Below are 18,680 nucleotides of genomic sequence, written 5' to 3'. Positions count from 1 at the left end.
ATACACATTTGTGAGAGAAAAAGAAAATGGTACAAAATGATCATATAGTTTAATTAAATGAAGTAATCGTAAGAGATTTTAATTCAACAGTTCAAAAGTTTACAGTCACAGAATCTCCCCACTGTGCAAAAAACAGAGATAAGTCTGCTAATTGTTACATGAATATTTTTGGCTATTATACACAAAAAAAAAACCCCAAAAACCAGAACAGCCTTACTTGTAAGTCTACAATAAAATATTTGCTATTCCTCATTTACATTAAAGGGAATTAAAGATGAAACCAAGCTAAAATAAGTCCCCACTCAACTTTTTAGCACAAGGACAGGTTACTTTTAGAGCAGTCTTAGAAAATCCAACGTATGACATGTGACTGTTGCAAACTAATCCTCACTCTGCTTCTACTTCTTTCTATGAACTGCAATGCAAGGTCCAATAGACAGCCTCAGATGCGTCTCAGGTCCAGTACATGCTTTTCAAACTTAATCAAGGGAATATAGAAATGTATATAAAAAGATGAAAGTGTCTTTGCCTTTATACGTATTGGGAGAAAAAAAAAAAAAAGTAGTAGTAGTAAAAAGCTGGGGGAAAAAAAAGTGAGATGTTTCATAGGGGAAGGTTAAGTCTGATGCTAATGCTTATTTAAAATGGTGACAGTCTGGAGTAGTGAAGCCTTGCTGGGCTGCTTTAATTTCTCCCTGGAATAGCTCTCTCCCAACCTTCGGCAGCACATCAAAGTCTCTGGAGCTCAATTAAAATTGGATTATATTGAAATGCTCTATCTATGGAACTGTGTGCTCACTAACACTTTTCTTTCAGTAATACTCCAGATGACAGTTGCCCATCCCAATTTAAACAGTTGTCATAGAGACCATGAACTAAAGCAGCAGTAACTAACAATACAAAGGAAAGGTAAGTGGTAGGATTTCTGTGAATGAAGGGCTTGGTTTCCAGCCGCAGTGCTCACACTGCAAGCAGCTAAACGCAGAAAACATAAAAGGCTGTAATACTCTCCACAATCCGAAGCAGCAGGGCAAAGTAAGCAAAAGAGTAAATATTTCTAGCTACTGGGGAAAAAAAGGGAAAAAGTGTTTTACACACCAGCATGTTGTAGCTACCTGAAATGTCCAGAATCAAGTGACACTCCCTAAGAAAAACAGCAGGTAACCCTGGATCAAAACTACAGTTACTAGTCCATAAATTAAAGGCATTGATAGGTACATTATAACTGCAATAGAAAAAAAAAAATGAGGTATGAAGTGTTTCCCTCTTTTCAAAAATATTTTATAGAAGATTTTTTTTTAATTATAGATGATGTCCATATCCTTTGTCTTTATGACAAAAACCTAAAGTGAAGATCTGATACAAACCTCTAGGAAACTCGCTGTAATGTTAACTAAATGTGCTCAATGTGCCTAATGCTTTCAAATTGTTTTATTATTGGTTTATAACCTATAACCATGTAGATTTTTGATGTACTGCACCAAAGCCTGACAATACCACTGGAAAACCCTGGCAGCTTCCAAAAAACCCAAAATAACATAAACAGCTTATGTTTCTGGCAGCACCGGACAGCAATGTATTTAACAGCGTAGATTGCTAGTAATGATACTATTTTCTCATGTAGATGGCATGTTTCTGGCACTATAAAACTCTTAACCTTTCTTGTAATTGGCTTATTGAGAGTCCCAAGGTTGTTTTTTGTGCCATTGGGCTGATCACCATGGAAATGAACACTTATTGCTGTTTTGCGGCAGTGCTCTATTTTTCTTCCAAGTCCTCCACAAGCATCCTCCCTGCTCTCCTGGGAAGGCAGCGTTAGGATTTTGAAGCAGCAACAAGGCAGAGTGCAAAGAGCGCAGGCCAAAGGGGAAGCAAACAAAAATGTGTCAGAAAATCTAAAAACTGCACAGATCAGAATTTGTCAAAACAAGGCCTTGGTTTAAACCAACAAGAAGGGCCCCTACAGCTCGGGCCTTGACAAAGCGTGGCCTCTTTTTTTTTTTTTTTTACTTTACTATTATTTTTTTTATTTTATTTTTAGCCCAGCTGTAGAAAACACCATCTAATGAACCTGTCTGGAGCTGCTGTCCCCATCCTGTCAGGCATGTCAGGAGATGACAAGCACTGGGGACAGGCCGCCGCCAGTCACAGACAGGCTTGCCAGCTGGAGAGTTCAGCCCCAATCTAATCACACCACCAGAAAATAACTTTCACGCTTGCAGCCTGACAGGATGGGCTCAAGGAAAAGAAAAAGAAAAAAATAATAATAAAAAAATTAGGATAGAAACAATGCTTTTTGTTTCAATTACGTACCTTTTGGAGGGGAAAAAACCCCAACCATTTTTAAAAGCTACTAGCACTTCATGTTGGTTTCCATTAGTAGAACTGTTTCTGTCTTTCCTTTTACAAAAAGACCACCAAGGAAAACATTAATGCCAGCAGTTACAGAAGAAGTGAAAATGAGACTGTATTTGTGGGACCTGGATGCGCTTTTGCTGCATTTACTATTACATACACACACTCTTTTCCAACATATATATAAATACAAAAATAACTGCAACCGTTGACAGAGCCACACTTAAGAAAAATGTGTGACTAATGGTAGTGGTTTTATTTCAAAGAAGCTGGGCTCATTGGGTATTATATCTGTTTATAGCCATCACTCCAGGATTTGTATTATCACTTGGGAAAAAACTGCCAAGGTACTAACGGTCGAGCTGTTTGTGCTCCTGAAATGGAAATGAATATTCATACCCAAGAATTACAATTTAAACAAAAAAAGCACCAGAGCCCACAGCCTCAGCATAGGTGGTTCTTTCCTGTTTACACACAGATAATGAATAAACAAAAAGGAAAATCTTGAGCATGTATCTTCAAAGGGGCTACAGTGAAAAGGCAGTAATACACTGGTGAGCAACCTTTCTCATTCAAAAATTGGAAACACATATGTCTATTCCAGAAATTTAATAATCAAAAATTGCTAATATAGATCTCTGTTCCAGAAATCTAATAGTAAAAATCCACAGAAAGAGAGGGTGAAAGTTATTTTTTTTTTAAATAAAAAAAATGTTGTTTCCCCCAACAAACATTAAAACAAATTATTAGGTCTAGACACAAACAAAATTACTTAAAAATACACATTCAGCTAAAATGAAAGTGCAAAGTGCTAAGTGTATCCTATCTGCTCCTAGATGTAAATCAAAGTGTATTTGTCTTCTAGTGTATGTAGCTTATTATGTACAGCTTAGTAAACAATTCCCATTACTTGGAAGGTAACTGGGATGGAAAATGACTGGTTCATGTAGTACTTAGTAATTATTTTATGAAGAAATTATGAATGAGTGTAGGTCCGTCTAATCCCTATAAAATAATAAAAAATGAAGATTTGTTATTGCATCCTGCCATTCATTCACTCTCTGCTGACATTATAGATGTCAGAAAGTCTGTTTAAAAGCTTGCTATCTCTATTCATCTTTGTTTCTGGCATGAAATACAGACTATAATAATCTTGTCAAGCCCACATTTAGACACTAATTCATGACCCTCTGCTACAATTTAGAGAAAATTCATACATAACTCTTTTAAAACAAACTATGACCCCAGACGGAAGGGTAATATCTAGATTCAGCTGCCAAATAAATGCTGACTAAAGCCACAGCCACCCTGATGTTTCTGTATGGATGAGAGGGTACAAACCATAAAAACATATTTTTTTTCCTTTTTAGCCTGAAGACTGATCAGATACATTTTTTTTGCCATTTTGAGATATCAGGTATGCAATTAGGCATCACTTACTTTCCTGGGAATACAGAAGGAATCATCTCTTTCACAATTTAAAGACTATGGCTAGAGCTGTCACAAAAGAAGTAAGAATCCAGAAGACTGGATGCAGCCCACACCACCAATGCCAGTGAGAAGTGGTGACCCTCACCTTGATCTTCCAGCAAAGCCTAAAACTCCCCATCAAAGACCCAGCCTGCAAAACTCATGCAGAAGGATACATAGCGGAGTTGACCAGTACTCACAACCTGTCTGTAGACTTGAGAGGACAAACTCAAACAGAAGTGGGTTTCTGCATACATACAAATGGAAACATCTTCTGTGAGCAGTCTAGATACAAATGCACTTCTGCAAGGAACCTAAATACAAACATAAATATACTTCATCCTATAATCCCCTAACAATGTCCGAAATCTGGAAAATGGGACAGTAGACTCAAGTGCTGTCACAAAACCTGTTAGTATTTTGATATATAAAGTACCTAGATGGCAAAAATCCTTCAGAAAGCAGAAAATAAGGAAACCGTACCTTTTTTCTTGTTTGGTTTGGTTTTGGTTTTTTGTTTTTAACGAATGTCATTTTGATTAGTTTGATAAAGAGAACGGAGAAAAAGATGCTTATTATTAGAGAAACAAAGGTATGTCATACTGGTCATACTGACAGTAAACTAGCTGCCCAGTTCTGCCTGTCAAAGGCATAGACTGACATGATGAAGGGCAATGATACTGAAAGATTTCTCATCTCCTATTGGCAGTTTCATATGACCAGTCAACAGATTGATGCAATGTCTTCTCTTTATTCACATACACAGGGATTATTACACATTGACCAAAGAAACACAGCTAACTCCTGTTGATTTAAGATGAGGAAACATCATCTAGTATCACACACTTGGGTCACAAAGTGATACAGAATAGCACACCCATCTGAAATTCCAGAAAGTTCTGCTAGACAGAATGTAATTATTGAAATTGTAATTTTCTCTGAACATCAGCATTACCACCATTGTTAATAATTAAAGGTACTGCAGAAAGTTAAAAGCCGTCAACCGAAAAAAAGCTGTTCTATTTGAAAACAATGATAATAATAAATAAATGTAAAACCACAAACCCACTGATTTGAAACAGCATTCCTACAAGTTTTTTTCTTCTAGACAGTATCTTTCTCAAAACCACCATGTACTATTTTAGCATTAGTTTATACACTGCTGCTTTATGGTGGTATTATTTAATTTATTTCATTCATGTTGAAGCAGAGAGCTCTAGCCTTTTGACCCCAATTTTCACTTAAAGAAACAAATTTCTTTTTTGCAAACTAACTCAATTTTTCTCCTGTCAACCTTTAGCCTCACTTTAAAATATTAACCTTTTTCCTATCATGATAAGCATCCAACTTTCTTCTATCCAAATTTAATGTTAATAACCATATCTTATGATAATGTTATATTCACTTTTAGCTACCTCTGTCAAGCACACAGAAGTAATTTAAATCTATACAGCCTCTTGAAATTTAGTAGCATTTGCCAAAACCACACAATCCCCTTTAAAAAGCACTATTTCTTTTGAGTATTTGCATTTTTTCCCATTTTGTGCTCTAAGATGTTAGCTAAAACATACGTTCCTCCTTTGAAAGCAGAACAAGAAACTGAGGCATGGCTTCCATACACTTCCACAACAGAGAGCAATGCAAAATCAGCACAATCACTTGCCTTCTTTTTCTGCCAAAAATAATTAGGTGAAATGAAGACATAGCAGAATTAGGGTGAAGAAGCCCGAACTGGAGGGAATTTTTTCCTAGATTTATTTTGATCCTATCCCACCAATTTAATTGAATGGGCTGTATCAGTGTTGCTGACAGAAGAATCTATTTAATATAAATTACTATAAATAATTTAAAAAACTTTAACATCACAGAAAATAAAGAGAAATTTTTACATCATCTCTCTAGAAGCAGCATCTAAGTCTGACACTTTAGCTACTATAAATATTAATGCTGATTGGACTTGTTTGCAAGAATGTCGAGTGGTCTAAACAGCTGTTACCTTTGGAAGTTTGAAGTAGAAGCTGGAAGTACTTCAGAGAGTCCAAATTTGTTTTTACACACAGCTGCCCACTATCAGGAACCTATAGAGTGACCTCACTGGCTTTTCCCATGGAAGAGTGTTTCACCCATGTATAAGGAACTACTGAGAAGAAACATCTACTTGCTTCAGGAGAACTAGATCTGTACATTTCTCCTTCCTGGTATCACTTTAGGAGTCCATGGGATCGCTCATTTAAAAGATTGAAAAACATAACTAAAACAAGGCCATAATAATTATGAAATACCTCAGTGAATGAAAAGCGACCCTCGCTTTGGCTAGCTCAGTCTTCCAATGCAACTGTGCAATATTACCATGTCTCCTGCATCGTTATGCTGTAGCATATTTCCATGAAGAATAAGGCAGTCAAGCTGTATTTTATAGAAGTCTATGAGAGCATTACTCTTGGAAAAGTGTTTGAAAAATCAGTTCGTTGCTGTTGGAACAGCTTTCTCTACCAGCGGGAAAACTTTGGGTATTTTTAATGTTTATGAAAAAAACCCAAAATTTTTACAATGGAAAATGTCAACTAGTTCTATAAAAACCCAAACACTTGAAATACCTTTTGTCATTTATATGGAATGAATCAACTTTTCAAACTTTTCAAACTTATGATTAAAAACTTAGAATATGGGAAGATTCAGTCTAGCCCTGCTGGGAACTTTATTTATGACACTGACCAAAATACTCTTTAAAAGATTCCGGTTTTTTATAAGCTCACAGCAAGTAACACCAGGAAGTAACATTTTCCTGCCTCAGTACACACAAACTAAATAGATCCCAACCAAAGAGTAAAACAACCCAAGACCTATTTTACATGAAAACAGCACTTCATGTAAGGAAGAAAACCTGCTTATGGGTAATTGCTGTCCCAGATGTGTTGGGCTCTGACAATCATGAGCTCGTTTGTCCACTAGAGGGCAAGGAGGTGGAAAATTAAAATATTGAACCGAAGCATCACATATTTCAACAAATATTTCAAGTAAACCCCCTGCTAGTATAAACAATAGTATAACAGGAACACAATTCAAGTTGTGTTAGTAGCTGGAACTTGTATTCATTAACTGTCTGAGTTTTCCTCCATGATAAATGACCCCATGCAGATGAGGATGGCGGTACTTTTATGTCTCTGGGACCCACAAATGTCTAAGGATTTTCATGGACATCAAACTGCAAAAGGTTTGATCAGAATTGCAGATCTGCTTGATTTTAGAAGGACTGGGCCTTATCCAAAACCCACTGAAATCATTCCAGGTCTTTCCACTGATTTCAGTAGCTTTGGATTGACAGGAACTCTGATCAGAAAAACATAATTAAAAAGTGAGGGGAGCAGCAGTAAGCACAACGAAAGGGAGAGAGAGAGAAAGTGAACACATCACTCTATTCAAATGATTAAGTGATAAAAGAAAGAGAGGGGGCATTGGCTAGACAAAACACAACCATCCTATCCTGATCTTTTACAGTGTTGCTGCGTTCTGTAAACACACACTGAAAGGCGGTGATGTTGTGCAACAAAGGCATCTCTGTATCTTGTCAGAACATCCTTCTGCTTCCCTGGGCAAGAATTACTCTTCAGTTTAGTAAGAACATCAGTTCTTACTGATCTCATCATCCAAAACTTTCTATAAAGCCAGTTTTGCAGAGTCAGTGTACTCTACCCTGCTTAGTTCAGGCCGTATATGAACAGTTTGGGTGTAAAAGAATGAGATTTCTTTTATAACAGTGAGTCAAGCAAACTCCTCTGAGAATCTCATTGTCAAGCTGGATTCTTTCCTGGTTGCACGTAATCACCAATAACTGTAAGCCATCTGAGGCCTATGCCACATGTTGACATTGTAAAATTGAGGTGTACAGAATGTTCAGTAGACTGGTAGGTCAACTAGTAGAGAAAAAAATCCAAATTTGTTTTTGGTTGCATTTTACCTACAAAGCTAAATACGTTTCTTGGTGGCTTAGGTTAAAGACAAAAATTCCACTGTGCTCTTTTAAGCCTCACTAGTCATAGTGAAATAAAATCTTTGGAGGAAAAATGCATTTCTCTCTACCTCCTTCCCCTTTCTAAGACTCAGGCTCAATAAAGTCAAACATTACACTGAGCAGTGATGGGACAAGGGGAACACAATTAGATTCCCACTTTCTCCATGATCCTTGCTCAGTCCTGCAGGGGCTTATCGCAAAACATTACACTACTGAATGCTGGAACAGAACAGGCCAACCTAGGGGAACAGTAGTGCCGATGGGCCAACTGACTTCTCTCCCTCAGGACAAGAAAGTGGGTGTTAGGGCCAGAGTCTTCCCATCCTCTCGCAGAGCCAAACATTTACCATTTGTTCTGGGAAAAGATCTTCCTGATGTTAAGCAGTGTCACCACTAGTATTGTGGTCAAATCACCACAATACGTCAATAATTTTTTTTATTTAAATTCAAAATATAAGATACAAGACTGACATGAATCTCTCCAGTCAGATATCGTGCAGTCTGAATTTCCTTTAGCAACAACTGCTTTGAACATAAATAGCAAAACTCACAAGGGTTCTCTGATCACTGCCATTACCCATTGATAATTATTTACTGATAACGGCAGTGATTTTAGACTTTTCAACATAACAACAGTACTATATACTACAAACAAGTAAAATACACAAAAAGGAACATGATCTGAATTATGAAGCACAGAAATGCATTCTGCCTGTCGGATGACCCAGTTTCTGAGTTACATTGTTCAAGCAGGTTATTGTGATAGATATTGTAATAGATCTAAGCATGACATCCTGCAGATTACTAAAAAAACCTTTGTAATGAACCTGAACAGAGTCCTGTGGTCCTGTGAGGCTCCTCACAGCATCATTTGATTTCTGAACAGCACAGCATTAGGTCTGCTAAAACAACCTTCCCATATTCTTGTGCTAATTTTATCAAAGCATAACACTGAACAAAATTGCCATCTACTCTTTTCACACACATATTTCTCAATGAACGATAAACCTAATGCAATAAAGTGAAGCCCCCTCCCAACCCAACCTGGCTCCCGACCCCCTTCTGTCCTCCAGGACTGCTCTCTGTTTATCTTGCTATTACGCATGAAGTAGCAGAAAAAATCCTTCTTCCTCAGTGTCTTGGTCTCAGACTCTGCCAGGGAGTGAGCCTGTGCTGTTGACCTTAGCTATTCTTTCTGAAATCCTGTATATGCCCTTTACCGTATGTGAGCAGTTCAGTTTAAGAAATCAAACCCAATTTTCCCTGCTAGAAAAAACAATCAGTCAAGGCATATTCCCCACTATTTTTTTTTTTCTTATCAAACGGCAGGTTTTCCTCTGTCTCCCTTACAGTACTGAAGTTCCTTTAAAAAGTCCTTTTTTTCCCCTACAGAGAGCAGCTGAGAAATTAATTTCCTTTCTCTTATTTTGGAATCAAAACTTTGGAATTATTTTTTATCAGTTAAGAAAAAATACCAACACAACTCTGCTTAGATTACCAAAACCACTCCTTATCTGAAATAAACACAGAAAATAAAATCAAGGCAGCTGAATCCTTTTTTAAAGCTATGAAGACTTTAAAGCCAGAATCCATTCTCTGAATACAAATAGGTAAATGTTCTTAATTATCCAGGTCCTTGAACTCCTTTTGAAATCAAAATGTACTCAGAGAATGTCATTACCAGGGGAAACCATTCTATAGCTATACAATATTTAAATCTTTTTAAAAAAATCTTATTATGTACCAGGATCTTTAAAAGCCAATTGAATATTTTTAAAACGATATTCTGCCATAAAATCAGCTGCTACTTGGAGAACGTATGGAAAATATGGATGGTAATTGAAATTATTGACCCAGTAATAACTCTGAGTAAGCAAAACTTGACTTCAACAGGAATCATACTTGAATTAACAGTGCAGGATTGGTCTGCACAATTGCCAAATAGCTTCCTGTTTCTTCATCTTGTATATTAAAACCTAGTAAAACCTTGATACCTTGACATAATTTTATGTTGTCACTAACATTACAGGACACTCCAGCTTGCCTTTGTGCTCAGAAGAAGCCCTTCTGCTGATAGCTATTATGTACACTCTGCTTCCATTTGCAACTGTGCAATGCAAACAATGCGTAGGGAACGACCTGTTCAGTTCCACGCCATCAACAGATAAAACTGCCGAGTTTGAAAGCACAATTAAAAACAGTAGCTGCGATAAAAAAAAGAACATCCCACCAGTTTACTGTTCTGACCACAGGAAGACTCCAGGGATAAAAGCTGTTGTGTGTTTACGGAAACAGGGATGTGACTAAAAAGTGCCCTGTCAGTTTTCGGCTCTGTCTTGCCAGCTGCATTAAAATGCAGCCCTGAGCAATTTTTTTTTTTTTTTTTTTTTTTTTTGTCTGGAATTTCAGGAGCAGAGAGTACAAAAGAGCTGATGAGCAATGAATGCTTCACCCTTCCTCAATTAATCTTGTCTCTCTACCTTTGCTTTTGCTTTCCCTCTACATGAAGGTAATAATGACACCCTCATCCATTATCCTTTTATCCCTGTTATTCTCGTGAAATTGCTTAATAATATGTTACAGATTCGTCTTCACTCACATAATTCTTCCTGTCATTTGCAGTATATCATCCTGCAAACATACAGCCCACTTTCACTGGCCGTTCTTTGAAGATTATTGTCAGTGACATCTTCAGGATGCGTTTGGAATCTGGAGCATCATTTCCGTTGCGATGGGGAATTACACTGACTTATCTGTCATTGCCAAAAGCACAACAAGCAATTCAGTGTTAATGCAAAGGTAACACAGGTTTTTATCATGCCGCCAGAACAAGAGCTCTTGTAAATTTATGCTAATATGGCCCTTTTATAGTTTAATAACCTCCTCCCCTACTGGAAGAAGGGGCACATGCACAAGCACACACATACACCCCCACACTCCAGTAGTTTAATAATCTGTGTCACAGTGTGGTAGGTAATTTGTAGCTGATCCTCTTGTAATTATTTATTTTAAATCTTTTTATGAACGCTAATCTTATATAGTACAGCGGATCTCCAGTTTTGTTACATATATAGAAATCGTAAGAAGCAACTGAACAGCTTCTATTTCTAACAGTAGGTATCAACTGTAAATAGTTCCCACAACATTAATTCTGTATTTCTCAACAAAATAATAACAGATCAGGATTTTGGTTGGTTGTCCCCCCTCCCCCTCCCCACCCCCCAGCCCTTTCTTTTCTTTTAAGGCTATGGCTGCTGATTCTGTTTGCTTTCCTCATCAAGAAATCCACAGTACTACAAACGAGCCCTTCTCCCTGATCCAGGGTGGCATTCCAGAGGGACCCTGGCGATCCTGCCTGCATGCCAAATCTGACAACACATGACAAGCCGGTCGGCGTGCAGTAATTTGACTAATTATACCGGATTAGAGCATATTAATGCAAGCTGTTTTCTCCAGAGTTAATGACCTGCTGACTGGGTTCTGTAAGGCCCCACTAGGTCTACAGACAGCTAAAAAACAAAACCCTGCTTTCTAAGCCCTCGTCATTTCGCATCAGCAAATGAGTATATCAAACTACTGAGCAGCAAAATTCAAGCGACATTTTGTGTGCTAGAAACCCATGCAGCTTTCCCTAACTTTCCACCTCAAGGGTTTCTTTGATATAAAATTAAAATCTACTTTTTTCTCATTTATTTCCTTCCTGCAATGCAGAGTCCAGAAACTGAGGAAGGTATTTTTCCCAAATTTTCCCCCATTCTTTTATTAATGAGCACAGGGGAGAGAAAAACAACTTATGGTCACTATAACACTGCCATGTTATTTCATTATTATGTTAAGATTCTACATTTTTTCTCAAAACATCCAGTATTAAAAACAACTTTATGAAGTGATGTTCTCAAATTAAATGTGTTTTTCAGGAGGTTATATCCCTTGAGATAATTATTTGGGGATTTATTTTTTGTCTACTTTGTTCTAGATTAATAAATTCTTCATAAAGAGATTGGCTGTTGTTTATAAATATTTTAAGTGAATGAAAAATATTTTACAAACTTGAAATGGATAGTTTAAAAAGAAATTATTTTTAAACTTTGGCTTGTTTTAAAATCAGGTTGTTAAGAACACAATCGTTTCTACAAATATGAAATAATTGGGCTGAAATTAAAATTTTCTCCCCCCAAGGGCCATGGATAACCTTTAGCAACATGACAAGAGCTTTGTGTGTAGCTGTGTGTATACAACACAGGTTCTCATATTCTGAAATACAAAAACGTTTTTCATTTAATGATTTTAATATATACATGACTAAATTATCTTACTGTTCAAATACTTAAATCATCCATTAAAGGATTCTGAAATAAATTCACATGTGAAGCTCTTCACATAGGCTTCTGTATTCTTATTTAGAGCTTGGAATATTTCAGTACTCCACTGAATACTGAAAATATGCCCATGTAGCATAAGACAACAGTTACTTCTTTCCCTTCTTTTTCTCATGTCATTTTTTCCAAACACATGTATGTGTTACTTTCTGGAATAACTGAAACTATAAAATCAACTCCTTGCACATTTTCCTCAAAATACACACGAAAGTGGGCAACTGAATTGCAGCTCGATACACTGAGCACGTATTTCCAATATAAATGTATTGCTGATGCAAAATATGATAAATAAATTTACTGCAGAGAAAAAGTTGAGTCTGTTAGCACTATACTATTTGATCCATTATAATTCTACATGTACTTTTGTATCTTATGTCTCATAAAGGACTAATTACATACATACAGTACATAAGTTATACACAGGGAACCAAGTACCACGCTTATGCCCATATATGTATTATCTAGCATAACTCAAATGAAATTTAAATTTACTTTACCATAAATGAGATCAGAAACATACTCAATTAGCCCATAAGATCTCTGAGTCAAGTTAAACTTGGTACAGTCCACTATCAAATTAATTATGCTTTGCATTTTGCAAGCCAGAAGAAAATTGGGCTATCTGTGACTTCTGCTTGCAGAAAGTATTCTTTCACTTCAGTGAGTAAAGGAAGAGGGTCTGAGTAACATTAGTAGTGCTGTAAAAAGTCCTAGAGGGCTAGCTTAATCAAGAAATTGGAATGGGCTAGAGACCTTGACTCTAATTTACTAGGCTATATATAGTAATTGAACCAAATCCTGGTCTTGCCTTTAATTACCCTAAGACCTCTGCTTTGCTATTACCTCAAAGAGCCTGAAAGTTATCACCAAGACTACTGTTCAATGATCTATGGAAAATGAGATGTCCACCACAACCTGAAGGGAGTTATCAAATGTTCACAGCAAAAAGGAACCACCGCCCTGGCATCCTTGTTGGCACTCCCAGCAGAGGACTGGAAGAGTGACTGGGCATGAAGGCTACTAAGCTGTCACCCCTAAGGGGGATCCTTCAGGTCATGGGTCAAGCATATCAGGAGGGCAGTGTGGGAAAGGCAGAACTGTTGCTGCTCACGCATAAATAAGGGACTTTGGTCTTCAGGGCTGTCAATCCAAGCATCTTTCAAGAGAACTAAATTCATTATACACAAAAAGTGTAGATAGCCCTTCCAAGAGGAATAAAGCTGGCATTTGAGCCTTCTCTAGATAACTATGTAATCAGTTTTATACTGAAGTTGCTTTGACAGTAAAACTAGGCTTAGTAAATGGTTTTGTGTGTTAGAAGTAAGAAGGAATACCAAACCAAAACCAACCAAACAAGGTATATAGTGACTTTTTTACAATAAGAATCCAAATAACTTTATATTTTAATATAGATGTTATGTTTTACACCAACACATAAACAGAAAAAAATATAAATTTTAAAACAAGGCAAACATCTGTACAGCACTAAATAGTAGCAAAAATGTACACACTGATACAGGAAATCTCAAAGTTTAGATTAGCAGCCTTTAAAGCATCTATGCAGTACAGGCTTACTGTAATTTGAAAGAAATATTTAAATCTTGACATTATGTAAGTTCTGAATCTGTTTACCTAAATTCCAGCCTTTGTAGCTGACAAATTTTTAGGCTTTACTTGAGCCTGATTACCACTCACACCTTCAGATCTCTGTTAACACTGGCATGAAATGGTGACTGAGTGATCTCCTAGAAACTTACACAAATCTATAAATCATGCTGTTGCCTTTCTTCTTATGGCTATATAAATCCTGGTAGAGAAGGCAGAACGTTTATGACACTAAGGTCCACTTTGATAACTTCCCAGGAGCTCAAAGTTTGTATCTAATTTACAAGCAAATGTCCTTATGTATATTTGTAAAACATCCTACTGAAATACAGATCTGAATTTTTTTTCCTATCAGTGTATTTTCTGGTAGATAAATAGGAACCAATGACTGGTAGTGATCACCAACTGTAAGGCCACTTTAACCTGTAAATTCTGGCATTGCAGCTATGAAATCCATTCTTCTATCGTACAGACCACCTATACTCCAAAGCATATAAAGTGAAAAAACTATAATAAAGGATCTAGCAGGAAGACAAAAGGGACTTTTACTCAGCATAGGAAGGGGTTCACTAGTTTCATTTTGAAAAATTACTAAAGCACTTTTCAGCCTATCAATCACAAAATATCAGGGTATAAAATTACTTTATGTTACTGGAGTTATTTCATAACCATTATGATTCTACATTTCAGTTTGTTTCAATTTTGTAAAGGGCATCTCTCCAGGCTGCAGGATGCTGCAAATATAGTGTGAAATACCTTCCTGACGGTACCCAGGTTAAAAAAAATAAATAAACTGGTATGTGTAGAATATACACAAATAATGACCAGGAAGACAGCATGCCACAAATGAGTGATGGAAGCTTTCTTTAATATAAAAATATCTGTTGATACCCTATTTTACATGGACATGGCAAACAGTACCTGGAATAAATGCTTCTGTAGTCAAGTGATTGCATTCTTCTTGGGCTAAAGAAACTGAGTAATAAAGAACGAAAAACTGTGATATTCCGAATCTCATATTATTCTGATCCTCTTGGATATCTAGCGCTCAGAACAGTCTGAACATCTTCAAACAGGCTTATATCACACAATTTACATACACTTCATTCATCTTTTATACCAATTTGTGCAAAAGCCTTAAAATTGGGCTTACTAAGAAAAAAAAAAAAACAAAACACACCACCACACCATTTCTTACTATTGTAATTCACTTGTTCCAGAGTTAGGCAGTGTTTTTGAGAGGAAAAAAATCACCACAGCAGACATTTTTATGAAAAGAATCGGATAGTCAAGATTTTTATTTCACCAGTCACTGTGCATACTGCAATCCAAACAGAAAATACATTCCTATTTTGATAAAGAAGTTGACAGAACAAGTTTAAAATTACTTGTTACTTCCCTCAGACACATCATATTAATATTTTACTGAGAGCTGAGCATTTTTAAAATGTAACTATTTATGAGTGTCCAAAGCCCTAAAGCCAGCTATTCCTGTCTAAATGTAAACAAAGATCTGAATGACTGCAAACACAGACTACATTAAACTCAATCACCATTTATTATGCACAGTTTACTGTTGAAGCTAAATTCTCATCAAATGAGATTCAAGGGCCAGGTCAAAAAAAAATTTTATATTATGTTTTAAGCAGCATTTCCTAAAATTTAAATTCAATGAACAATAATATATGTAGAGGTTTTGATCTGGCTTAAGTATTATCTAATAATGATGGTACTAAATAAAAATCACTAGAAAGCTATAGCATCTGCAAGACAACAAAAACGGCTTACAGCAGAGACTCCATGAAACATTTAGCTGGTATTTTCCACACACTGATCCAGTAAAAAAGGGTAAGCTGTAAAAATGTGCTTCTGAGAGTTTCAAACCATATTGTACAGAAGTCACATCAAATTAATACTGAGGACCATTTAGAGCTTTTATTCTGAAAAGCTTTTGAAAAGGGATTAAACTATGAAAACTCACATGATACTAAAGTACCTATTAATGGGTTTAGGGGGGGGGGAGGAACAATGAAAGTGTTATTTTTAGATAAATCGTTACTTTGTATGTAGCAGCACAAAGCATTTGCTAAAGAGACACTGCGACAGTTCTCCAGCAATATCCCACACATCTAAACACTGAATTTTTCTTGTCATTAAGAACAATCATACATAGAAAAGAGGGTCTTATGGTTTTCTCTTTAATTTTCAACAATTTCTATAAATAATTCATTAGGAAAATGTAGCCTTAGTCAAAAACTGTGTAAGCAAAATCAGCACCGTTTTTAGATTACTTGTTATTTTAGAAAACACGACTGCATGTTTGTAGTCGTCCATACGTGCATCTGATTAACAAAAGCCTGCTAACAAACCACTTGTATAAAAAAAGTTCACACTGTACAATACACTTAACACGCAGAAAAATTATGTTTTCAAAAAATAACAGGAAACAGCGCGAGTAGTGAGAACAAGCAACTGGGGTAGTTGTCATCTCATCAAAAATAATGAATGCTCAAGAGATTTCTAACTTCATCTCTTCCCAGTCATTTGTCCGATAACAATAGGCTACCAGGAGAGAAAAGACTAGGCGCAGAGCACACTCTTCTTCCTCGGCTCTAGCTAGCACCTGTAACCTCTAAACAACTGTGTACCAGCTGAAATCCACATGACAACAGCCCCAAAAGACAACTGGAAATGTTGTTCCTAGCCTGCTGTGCCTCCATTCAGCGGCGGGATGCACCACATGGTGGATGACAGCTTTGTGTCTGCCCCATCTTGCAGTCTCCCCTCCTCCCTCGACACACAGTCATGCACACACAAAACAGTCTTATGGCTAATGATGCAAACATGAAGTGTAAAGTCTCCTTAATTTGACCCTTGTTAAACTCCTAATTGGATTGAGGCGGTCTCAGAGTGGAAAGCAACCCTGGATTATTCAAGAAGGCTTTTACAAAATGAAGACCAAATTACAAAAGGCTTCCACTCTGGCTGCTGGACACCACAAAGAACAGGCAATGAATTGCAGCTGTCACTTAAGTTAAAAATCTAATCAATTGCCTTTTTTTTAAACAGGTAACTTTTTGAACAGTTTCTTCATTGTGATACTCTTCAGAGCGCGCTTGACCCAAATTTAATAAGCTGCTATTAAAGCAGATGAGCAGCTGTAGAGCAAACAGTGTAGAATGATACCATGCATTCAGGCTCTTAATGATTTTAAAATGACTACAACCATTGCTTCATTCAAGAGGAACAAAGCTCAGGGCTCTTTGCTCAACAACGTCTTAACACAAACTGTCTGAACAGACAGCATTCATTTGTCCTTCATGAACCCAAAAGGTCAGCTGCATTGCTGAGAACATCTCAACAGTTTAATTGTGTTTCTCCTGTAGGAAGACTGAGAAGAGAAACTTGGGGATTCCTTGTGTATGAAAACTAGCCTTTTTTTTTTTTTTCCCCTCTTCCAAGGAAATATACAGCTTAAGTACAGAGACAAGGGGTGCATGATATGCAGACAGGTGTAAAACATGAAGTAATTATAGAAGCTCAAATTAGTTCCTAGGCCTGAGGCAAAAAAGAGAACAGTGCCTTGACAAAAGGGAATAGCAAATAAGGATAGCAAACAAAAAATGGCTTGAATGTGTAAATTAGCAAGAAAAATGAGACAGAAAAGCAGCTTTACTCTACTATTATTCACCACATGAGAACAGAGCAGCTGAACATGATCAAGAGGGCTTTGGAGGAGAGAGGCAGGCATCAACACCGAAACGAAGCCAAAGAGTGGCAGCTCCGCACTTTCTAGTCAGTCACTCATTATGTGGTGAAGTGCTCTTGAGAAGTGCCTCTTATACTTGACCTATCATATTACTTCTTCTGTAAACACATAATCCCTGCTTGTTAGGTGGTGTCAACACTAGCATTCATTCACTGTGGTAGTCCTTTTGTGTATAGACACTTTAGAAGTGCTGCCAAAACCAAAGAATTGACACCATAATAAAACAATTTGAATTTCAACCAGGTAAACAGATCCTACGCGCTTCTGTAGAATGTAATGTGCAGAGCATTACATCCAGTGTCCCTTATTTGAGACAAAGCTGCTTTCTTACCACAAAACTATTTTCTTTGCCTGTGTTTTTTTGCCAGATTAACAACCACCTAATGATTAACATTAATAAATGAAGAAGGTTTAATAACAGGAATTACAGCCACTGCAACTTACTTATTTCACGCATGTAAAAAGAATAAGAGTTTGCATATTTTTACTACCAGCCAGCTACGCAGAAGACCTCAAACAAAACAAATTGTGGTTGTACAAACAAAACTGACCATCTCCTACATGCAACGTATTACCATGAAGGTCACCCAAAAGCCATAAAACCGGTTAGGTTTTATGCCTGAATTTCATCTACGTGTACAGATATTTTATACCTCAGTATTTGTGGGGACTTGTGTCTGATTATTATAATTAGATATTTAGACCTTTGACTCAAATATTATACTTTTTGCTGCTAAAGGCACAATTTCATACTTAGAACATCTTCTTTAACCAATTCAGAAGTATAAATAATTGATTCTGTGCTTCTGTGTTAACAGAGGCTTTCTAGACAGGATACCACCCTAACATTTATGAAGTGCTCCGAACACTTTTGCAGCCTGTGGGACTGCAAAGATGACTCATTCTTTCATTAAACACTCAACAAAATATGAGTGAACTTTCTGATATACCACTGAGTATCAGTGAAACACACAACTAGAATGGTAGTATTTGGTTAAAATGGCAATTTTTACAAATGAGTCCACAAAGACATACAAAAGGAGGACTTGGATATGTAACACCCCACCTCTCAAAGCTGAAGAGCCATGTT

The 18,680-nt window shown here is 36.8% G+C and overlaps 1 protein-coding gene across 6 annotated transcripts in view; it reads right to left on the bottom strand.

Annotated features, from left to right (window-relative positions):
• Positions 1-18,680, bottom strand: part of NBEA (neurobeachin) — a 509,705-nt gene that overhangs the window by 114,423 nt on the left and 376,602 nt on the right. The window lies entirely within an intron of this gene.

Source organism: Falco rusticolus, chromosome 2 (genome assembly GCF_015220075.1).
Source record: "Falco rusticolus isolate bFalRus1 chromosome 2, bFalRus1.pri, whole genome shotgun sequence".
In the NCBI taxonomy this organism is placed as follows: Eukaryota; Metazoa; Chordata; class Aves; order Falconiformes; family Falconidae; genus Falco; species Falco rusticolus.
This window is presented reverse-complemented; position numbering and strand designations above follow the sequence as displayed.